This window comes from Oncorhynchus keta, unplaced genomic scaffold (assembly GCF_023373465.1).
Source record: "Oncorhynchus keta strain PuntledgeMale-10-30-2019 unplaced genomic scaffold, Oket_V2 Un_contig_29591_pilon_pilon, whole genome shotgun sequence".
NCBI classification, from domain to species: domain Eukaryota; kingdom Metazoa; phylum Chordata; class Actinopteri; order Salmoniformes; family Salmonidae; genus Oncorhynchus; species Oncorhynchus keta.
In genome coordinates, this window is record NW_026286630.1 from 56048 (window position 1) to 66047 (window position 10000).

Genomic DNA, 10000 nt, shown 5'->3' on the forward strand with positions numbered 1-10000 from the left:
TCTGTTATACTTACAGACAGTTTTGGAAACGTTAGAGTGGAAGATTTAGGCAGTTTAATTTGGGCTTTTCATCCAAAATTCCGAATGCTGCCCCCTACCCTAGTGAAGTTAAAGCCACTCTGTGTACCTCCCTGGTTAGGTTGCAGACGCATGCCAGATCTCATCTTACAACGTCTGAATAGGTATTTAACATATCAGCTAACCACATCGTATGATATTGCATTCCGATGCCCTACTGCACAGTTAAAGACGTGACACGCAACCATTGGTTGATGCAATGCAACATCTGCACGTCAAGTCGGTCAGGAACTCCACCAAGATCTGTATGATGTCATCATACTATTCATTTACAGCCCCTCTGTCAGATATAAATCATCAGAGTGGGAAACCAACTGACATGGAAACAATGGAGCAAATGTATCACTATCAGAGGGGTGTATTATGACATCAGATAGAACTACTCAGACATTCCAAATCAAGCTTCATCTGTAAAATGTGACCATATAATTTATTTTACAGCCACTCTGTCAGATATAAATCATCAGAGTGGGCCACCAACTGAAATGGGTATGGGGAGAAACACCTCTGGTGTTTGGGGTTACTAGGAGTCTGGAAGGTTACCGTTGTGGCTTGTTCCAGCAATGCATTGAAGGGTTCCCGCCAAGGTACGGAGGCCCTCCACAACGTTAAGAAGTAACTCCTTGTGTCTTCCAACGGTGGCTCCTTGGAGGGAAACAATGGAGCAAAATGCATCACATCCAAATAGATTATCTGTAGTGCTGGAGGAATGACACACTCCGATAAACACACACACACACAGCCAGAGTTTTAAAATGATAATTTAATCACAGAGCAGTCTACATTAACACGGGCGTACTGTATATTTAAACTGAAATACTCCATATTCTCAATTCATGTTTTTCTAATAAAAACATACAAATATATTTTTTGTACAGTTCGATTTCATATGGCATAATCAAAAAACACATTCTTCGTAAAAAATATAAGACAATGGGAGCACTGTAAGTTCTCTGTGTGATGTGATGTGAAATATCAATTTACAGGTCCTGGGAGCATTGGAAGGCTTATCTCCTGTGTGTGTCCTCATGTCTTTTCAGGTTCGCTAGCGAGGAAAATGTCTTTCTACACTGGGAGCATTGGAAGGCTTATCTCCTGTGTGTGTCCTCATGTCTTTTCAGGTTCACTAGCGAGGGAAATTGCTTTCTACACTGGGAGCAGTGGTAAGGCTTCTCCCCTGTATGTATTCTCTTATGTTCTTTCAGGTGACTTAACTGGGCAAAACTCTTTCCACACTGAGAGCAGTGGTAAGGCTTCTCTCCGGTGTGTGTTCTTTGATGACGTTTCAGGTGACCTAACTGTGTAAAACGCTTTGAGCACTGGGAGCAGTGGTATGGCTTTTCCCCTGTATGTATTCTCTCATGTTCTTTCAGGTCCCTTGACTGGTTAAAACTCTTTCCACACTGGGAGCAGTGGTGTGGCTTTTTTCCTGTATGTAATCTCTCGTGATCTTTCAGGTCCCTTGACTGGTTAAAACTCTTTCCACACTGGGAGCAGTGGTATGGCTTTTCTCCTGTATGTATTCTCTCGTGCATTTTCAGGGACCCTATCCGGGTAAAACTCTTTCCACACTGGGAGCAGTGATGAGGAGTATTTCCTGTGTGTGTCCTCTCATGTCTTTTCAGGCTCGCTGACAAGGAAAAGTTCTTTCCACACTGGGAGCATTGGAAAGGTTTATCGCCTGTGTGCGTCTTCTCATGTATTTGCAGGCATCCTGATGAGGAAAATCTCTTTACACACAAGGAGCAGGGGTAAGGCTTGTCTCCTGTATGTATTCTCTCATGCATTTTCAGGGACCCTATCCGGGTAAAACTCTTTGCACACTGGGAGCAGTGGTAAGGTTTATCACCTGTGTGTGTCCTCTCGTGTCTTTTCATATTCCCTAACTGGGTAAAACTCTTTGCACACTGGGAGCAGTGGTATGGTCTTGCTGGTTTGGCCGTTTCTTCCTCTGGTTCCTCAGAGTCTGGTCTTTCTCCTGCCAAAAACAAACAAAGTGTTTATTTAATCATAGAGACATGAATGAAACTTCCACATGATTCCACATATTTATTCCAAATCAGATCCATTTTACAGTGTGGCTTTAGAGGAATTCTGGTAACTAGCATTAGCGCAATGACTGGAAGTCTACAGGTACAGTAGCATATGCTAAGGTACCTGTATTCCCAATCTGGCCCTCATACCATCACGGTCACCTAATCATCCCCAGTCTACAATTGGCTCATTCATCCCCCATCCTCTCCCCTGAAACTATTCCCCATTTCGTTGGTTTCAATGAGAATGTGTTCTCAGTCAACTTACCTGGTAAAATAAGGGTTAAATAAAATAAGGGTTATATAAAATAAGGGTTAAATAATATAAGGGCTAAATAAAATAAGGGTTAAATAAAATAAGGGCTAAATAAAATAAGGGCTAAATAAAATAAGGGCTAAATAAAATAAGGGTTAAATAAAAGAAAGAGGGAAAAAGAAAGACATCCAGTCATTTCACTAACACTAGTTATCATTGGCTCACAAAACAACCTCTTAAGTTCCTTCCTACTGCACACAGACACCATAACAATGGTATCCAGGACAACCAGAAAGAATCTCACGCTGTTCCGACATTAAAAAACAACACATTCAATGTAGAACTTCACTAGAATGTCCATACAGGGGGATTCCTCACTACCTCCTCACTATGTGTCATCCTTCTACAGTAGAATGTCCATACAGGGGGATTCCTCACTACCTCCTCACTATGTGTCATCCTTCTACAGTAGAATGTCCATACAGGGGGATTCCTCACTACTTCCTCACTATGTGTCATCCTTCTACGGTAGAATGTCCATACAGGGGGATTCCTCACTACTTCCTCACTATGTGTCATCCTTCTACGGTAGAATGTCCATACAGGGGGATTCCTCACTACTTCCTCACTATGTGTCATCCTTCTACGGTAGAATGTCCATACAGGGGGATTCCTCACTACCTCCTCACTATGTGTCATCCTTCTACGGTAGAATGTCCATACAGGGGGATTCCTCACCTCCTACTATGTGTCATCCTTCACGGTAGAATGCCCATACATGTGTCATCCTTCTACAGTAGAATGTCCATACAGGGGGATTCCTCACTACCTCCTCACTATGTGTCATCCTTCTACGGTAGAATGTCCATACAGGGGATTCCTCACTACCTCCTCACTATGTGTCATCCTTCTACAGTAGAATGTCCATACAGGGGGATTCCTCACTACCTCCTCACTATGTGTCATCCTTCTACAGTAGAATGTCCATACAGGGGGATTCCTCACTACCTCCTCACTATGTGTCATCCTTCTACGGTAGAATGTCCATACAGGGGGATTCCTCACTATGTGTCATCCTTCTACGGTAGAATGTCCATACAGGGGGATTCCTCACTACCTCCTCACTATGTGTCATCCTTCTACGGTAGAATGTCCATACAGGGGGATTCCTCACTACCTCCTCACTATGTGTCATCCTTCTACGGTAGAATGTCCATACAGGGGGATTCCTCACTACCTCCTCACTATGTGTCATCCTTCTACGGTAGAATGCCCATACAGGGGGATTCCTCACTACCTCCTCACTATGTGTCATCCTTCTACGGTAGAATGTCCATACAGGGGGATTCCTCACTACGTGTCATCCTTCTACGGTAGAATGTCCATACAGGGGGATTCCTCACTACGTGTCATCCTTCTACAGTAGAATGTCCATACAGGGGGATTCGTCACTACGTGTCATCCTTCTACGGTAGAATGTCCATACAGGGGGATTCCTCACTATGTGTCATCCTTCTATGGTAGAATGTCCATACAGGGGGATTCCTCACGACGTGTCATCCTTCTACAGTAGAATGTCCATACAGGGGGATTCGTCACTACATGTCATCCTTCTACAGTAGAATGTCCATACAGGGGGATTCGTCACTACATGTCTTTTTTTATTATTATTTTTTTAACCTTTATTTAACTAGGCAATTCAGTTAAGAACAAATTCTCATTTTCAATGACGGCCTAGGAACAGTGGGTTAACTGCCTGTTCAGGGGCAGAACGACAGATTTGTACCTGGTCAACCTTCCGGTTACTAGTCCAACGCTCTAACCACTAGGCTACCCTGCCGCCCCATGCTTCTACAGTAGAATGCCCATACAGGGGGAGATGAGATGATAATGTAGCAATACAGAGCCTGTTCTTCTATATGGAGATGAGATGATAATGAAGCAATACAGAGCCTGTTCTTCTATTTACAGCTGTTATGGAGATGAGATGATAATGGAGCCTGTTCTTCCATTTACAGCCAAATTGAATTGCCTTGAGTTTTGTGTTTTTACAGTCTTGTAAAGACAGGGGTGTTTACCGGGACAGGCAATGTGACATGCATCACTTTATTAACAATTTATCAGCGCTGGTTAATAAAGTAGCTGCTGCTTCCCACACGGATGGGATCTGGATCCAACCAGGTCTATACGGAACCGAGACACAAATTTGGTTTGTTCACAGGTTATGGACACAGATTGAACATCCTTTGTTTTGGTTTTCTGAAAAAAATGGAGGAATTTCTTTTACATTAATTTATTAGTTAACGTTAAAGAATTGGGCGAAGTTTATATGGTCCCCTTTCAAACAGCTTAACTTTTACCACATTCTGGTCAGCAATTGCCTTTAATATCGCCATCGATTTGCTGCAACTGAGCAAGAGACATTCAACCTTTGACCTTGTTGTTGCGATCGTTGTAAATGGTAAATAATTAGTCAATATTTAGCTTTTAAATGGTGTTAATTTAAACTGTTATTCACGGTACATACATCTTTATTGCACCAATATCCTTATTAATTTGGGTTTCATATATTATTATTATTATATTAACACCTGGGGAAGTGGAAACTCAAATCACATTAGCTAGATCTCTAAATAATAATACTACTCCTCACAGGCCCATGGGGCGCCGGCCATGTCACCTTCATAATACCTTTTTATAAATCACATTAGCTAGATGACAAGAGGTTTTCACCTTAATATAAATCACATTAGGGTTTCTAACAGGTAACCATGTCAGGGTTTCATAATATATAAATGACAAGAGGATTTCTAACGGTAATGACAAGAGGTTTTCCTAACGGTAATGACAAGAGGATCCATGTCACCTTCATAATATAGGGTTTTGTAACGGTAATGACCAAGAGGGTTTTAAAAACGGTAAATGACAAACTTGGGCCATTTGTAACGGTCATGACAAGAGGTTTTCGTAACGTAATGACAAGATTTTCGTAACGGTAATGACAAGAGGGTTTCAACGGTAATGACAAGAGGTTTTTAACGGTAATGACAAGAGGTTTTCGTAAATAATGGTAATGACAAGAGGTTTTCGTAACGGTAATGACAAGAGGGGTTTCAAGATGTAACGGTAATGACACGGTTGACAAGAGGGTTAACCATCAAGAACAAAAATGACAAGAGGGTTTCGTAATAATGACAAGAGGGTTTCGTAACATAATGACAAGATTTCTAGCGGTAATGACAAGAGGGTTTGGTAATGACAAGAGGGTTTTAACGGTAATGACAAGAGGGTTTCGTAACGGTAATGACAAGAGGGTTTCACGGTAATGACAAGAGGGTTTCTAAATAATGACAAGAGGGTTTCTAACGGTAACATCCTAACGGTAATGACAGGGTTTCATAACGGTAATGACAAGAGGGTTTCGTAACATAAGACAAGAGGGTCTCTAAACGGTAATGACAAGAGGGTTTCTAACAGGTAATGACAAGAGTCACCTTCATAATATATAAATGACAAGAGGGTTTTAATAACCTAATGACAAGAGGGTTTCGTAACGGTAATGACAAGAGGTTTTCGTAACGGTAATGACAAAGAGGTTTCGTAACGGTAATGACAAGAGGGTTTCGTAACGGTAATGACAAGAGGGTTTCGTAACGGTAATGACAAGAGGTTTTCGTAACGGTAATGACAAGAGGGTTTCCGGTAATGACAAGAGGGTTTCATAACGGTAATGACAAAGGGTTTCGTAAGGTAATGACAAGAGGTTTTCGTAACGGTAATGACAAGAGGGTTTCGTAACAGGCGACAAGAGGGTTTTGTCACGGTAATGACAAGAGGGTTTTGTAGCTAGTAATGACAAGAGGGTTTCGTAACGGTAATGACAAGAGGGTTTCGTAACGGTAATGACAAGGGTTTTGTAACGGTAATGACAAGAGGGTTTCGTAACGGTAATGACAAGAGGGTTTCGTAACGGTGACAAGAGGGTTTCGTAACGGTAATGACAAGAGGTTTTCGTAACGGTAATGACAAGAGGGTTTCGTAACGGTAATGACAAGAGGGTTTCGTAATGACAAAGAACGGTAATGACAAGAGGGTTTCGTAACGGTAATGACAAGAGGTTTTAACGGTAATGACAAGAGCGGTAATGACAAGAGGGTTTCGTAATGACAAGAACGGTAATGACAAGAGGTTTTCGTAACGGTAATGACAAGAGGGTTTCGTAACGGTAATGACAAGAGGTTTTCGTAACGGTAATGACAAGAGGGTTTCGTAACGGTAACGACAAGAGGGTTTCGTAACGGTAACGACAAGAGGGTTTCGTAACGGTAACGACAAGAGGGTTTCGTAACGGTAACGACAAGAGGGTTTCGTAACGGTAATGACAAGAGGGTTTCGTAACGGTAATGACAAGAGGGTTTCGTAACGGTAATGACAAGAGGGTTTCGTAACGGTAATGACAAGAGGGTTTCGTAACGGTAATGACAAGAGGTTTTCGTAACGGTAATGACAAGAGGTTTTCGTAACGGTAATGACAAGAGGGTTTCGTAACGGTAATGACAAGAGGGTTTCGTAACGGTAATGACAAGAGGGTTTCGTAACGGTAATGACAAGAGGGTTTCGTAACGGTAATGACAAGAGGGTTTCGTAACGGTAATGACAAGAGGGTTTCGTAACGGTAACGACAAGAGGGTTTCGTAACGGTAACGACAAGAGGGTTTCGTAACGGTAATGACAAGAGGGTTTTCGTGAGGGCGGTAATGACAAGAGGGTTTCGTAACGGTAATGACAAGAGGGTTTCGTAACGGTAATGACAAGAGGGTTTCGTAACGGTAATGACAAGAGGGTTTCGTAGCGGTAATGACAAGAGGGTTTCGTAACGGTAATGACAAGAGGGTTTCGTAACGGTAATGACAAGAGGGTTTCGTAACGGTAATGACAAGAGGGTTTCGTAACGGTAATGACAAGAGGGTTTCGTAACGGTAATGACAAGAGGGTTTCGTAACGGTAATGACAAGAGGGTTTCGTAACGGTAATGACAAGAGGGTTTCGTAACGGTAATGACAAGAGGGTTTCGTAACGGTAATGACAAGAGGGTTTCGTAACGGTAATGACAAGAGGGTTTCGTAACGGTAATGACAAGAGGGTTTCAACGGTAACGGTAATGACAAGAGGGTTTTCGTAACGGTAATGACAAGAGGGTTTCGTAGCGGTACTGACAAGAGGGTTTCGTAACGGTAATGACAAGAGGGTTTCGTAACGGTAATGACAAGAGGGTTTCGTAACGGTAATGACAAGAGGTTTTCGGTAATGAACAAGAGGGTAATGACAAGAGGGTTTCGTAACGGTAATGACAAGAGGGTTTCGTAACGGTAGTGACAAGAGGGTTTTGTAACGGTAATGACAAGAGGGTTTTGTAACGGTAATGACAAGAGGGTTTTGTAACGGTAATGACAAGAGGGTTTCGTAACGGTAATGACAAGAGGGTTTCGTAACGGTAATGACAAGAGGGTTTCGTAACGGTAATGACAAGGGTTTCGAACGGTAATGACAAGAGGGTTTCGTAACGGTAATGACAAGAGGTTTTCGTAACGGTAATGACAAGAGGGTTTTGTAACGGTAAAGACAAGAGGGTTTCAGAACGGTAATGACAAGAGGGTTTTGTAACGGTAATGACAAGAGGGTTTCGTAACGGTAATGACAAGAGGGTTTCGTAACGGTAATGACAAGAGGGTTTCGTAATGGTAATGACAAGAGGGTTTCGTAACGGTAATGACAAGAGGGTTTCGTAACGGTAATGACAAGAGGGTTTCGTAACGGTAATGACAAGAGGGTTTCGTAATGGTAATGACAAGAGGGTTTCGTAATGTGGAGGGTTCAGACCCAGAGTCATCGTGGAGGTACTCAGATCCAGAGTCATCGTGGAGGTACTCAGACCCAGAGTCATCGTGACAAGAGGTACTCAGACCCAGAGTCATCGTGGAGGTACTCAGATCCAGAGTCATCGTGGAGGTACTCAGATCCAGAGTCATCGTAACGGAGGTAAACTCAGACCCAGAGTCATCGTGGAGGTACTCAGATCCAGAGTCATCGTGGAGGTACTCAGATCCAGAGTCATCGTGGAGGTACTCAGATCCAGAGTCATCGTGGAGGTACTCAGATCCAGAGTCATCGTGGAGGTACTCAGATCCAGAGTCATCGTGGAAGGTATTCAGATCCAGAGTCATCGTGGAGGTACTCCAGATCCAGAGTCATCGTGGAGGTACTAAGATCCAGAGTCATCGTGGAGGTATTCAGATCCAGAGTCATCGTGGAGGTACTCAGATCCAGAGTCATAGTGGAGAAGAAACTAACGTCTGTGGCTGTCCCTGCCTGTGCCATTGGACCTACAACTCATTGGGCAGCCCGTCTGGTGTTCAAACAGAGAAGGCCTCCGCTCTGTACTTTTTGACGATAGTTCATTAGCCTCTGCTGCTCTCTTGGTGTGGTGCAGGTGCCAGGCTCTATCAGGCCCTCTAGTGCTCATCTCTGGTGTGGCAGGTGAAATACAGTTCCCCCTCTACTTGTTCGCTCTCTTGGTGTGGTGCAGGTGAAGTACCCCTCACTGCTCTCTTGGTGTGGTGCAGGTGAAATCCTTCTACCCTCTACTGCTCAAGATTTGGTGTGGTGCAGGTGAAGTACCCTCTACTGCTCTCTAAATGACTTAAATGTAAATGTGTGGTCAGACCCAGTGAAGTACTCCTCGGGAGGTACTGCAGAGTCTCGTTTGACCCAGTGGTGCAGGTGAAGTAGTCCTCTGCTGCTCTCTTGGTGTGGTGCAGGTGAGGTACTAAGATCCTCTAGGTATTGATCCAGAGTCTCTTGGTGTGGTGCAGGTGAAGAAACTACCCTCTACTGCTCTCTTGGTGTTGTGCAGGTGAAGTACATTAGCCTCTACTGCTCTCTTGGTGTGGTGCAGGTGAAGTACCCCTCTACTGCTCTCTTGGTGTGGTGCAGGTGAAGTACCCCTCTACTGCTCTCTTGGTGTGGTGCAGGTGAAGTACCCTCTACTGCTCTCTTGGTGTGGTGCAGGTGAAGTACCCTCTACTGCTCTCTTGGTGTGGTGCAGGTGAAGTACCCTCTACTGCTCTCTTGGTGTGGTGCAGGTGAAGTACTCCTCTACTGCTCTCTTGGTGTGGTGCAGGTGAAGTACCCCTCTACTGCTCTCTTGGTGTGGTGCAGGTGAAGTACCCCTCTGCTGCTCTCTTGGTGTGGTGCAGGTGAAGTACCCCTCTACTGCTCTCTTGGTGTGGTGCAGGTGAAGTACCCCTCTACTGCTCTCTTGGTGTGGTGCAGGTGAAGTACCCCTCTACTGCTCTCTTGGTGTGGTGCAGGTGAAGTACCCCTCTACTGCTCTCTTGGTGTGGTGCAGGTGAAGTACCCCTCTACTGCTCTCTTGGTGTGGTGCAGGTGAAGTACCCCTCTGCTGCTCTCTTGGTGTGGTGCAGGTGAAGTACCCCTCTACTGCTCTCTTGGTGTGGTGCAGGTGAAGTACCCCTCTACTGCTGTCTTGGTGTGGTGCAAGGTAAAGAACCAGCATGGAACCCTAGAGATGTGTTATTGACTGTGACTATGGAACCCTAGAGATGTGTTATTG

At 44.0% G+C, this 10000-nt stretch overlaps 2 long non-coding RNA genes across 2 annotated transcripts; one reads left to right on the forward strand and one right to left on the reverse strand.

Moving 5' to 3' along the window:
* Positions 1 to 2664: 2664 nt before the first annotated feature.
* LOC127923406 (uncharacterized) lies at positions 2665 to 4418 on the reverse strand. Its single transcript, XR_008114278.1, has 3 exons — positions 3665 to 4418; positions 3482 to 3604; positions 2665 to 3105 (listed from the first exon to the last, which is right to left on the reverse strand). It is a non-coding gene; the product is annotated as an uncharacterized LOC127923406 (long non-coding RNA).
* A 4880-nt stretch (positions 4419 to 9298) lies between these two features.
* On the forward strand, positions 9299 to 9963 carry LOC127923409 (uncharacterized). The gene is made up of 3 exons (XR_008114280.1): positions 9299 to 9398; positions 9548 to 9585; positions 9624 to 9963. It is a non-coding gene; the product is annotated as an uncharacterized LOC127923409 (long non-coding RNA).
* The last annotated feature ends 37 nt before the right edge of the window (positions 9964 to 10000 follow it).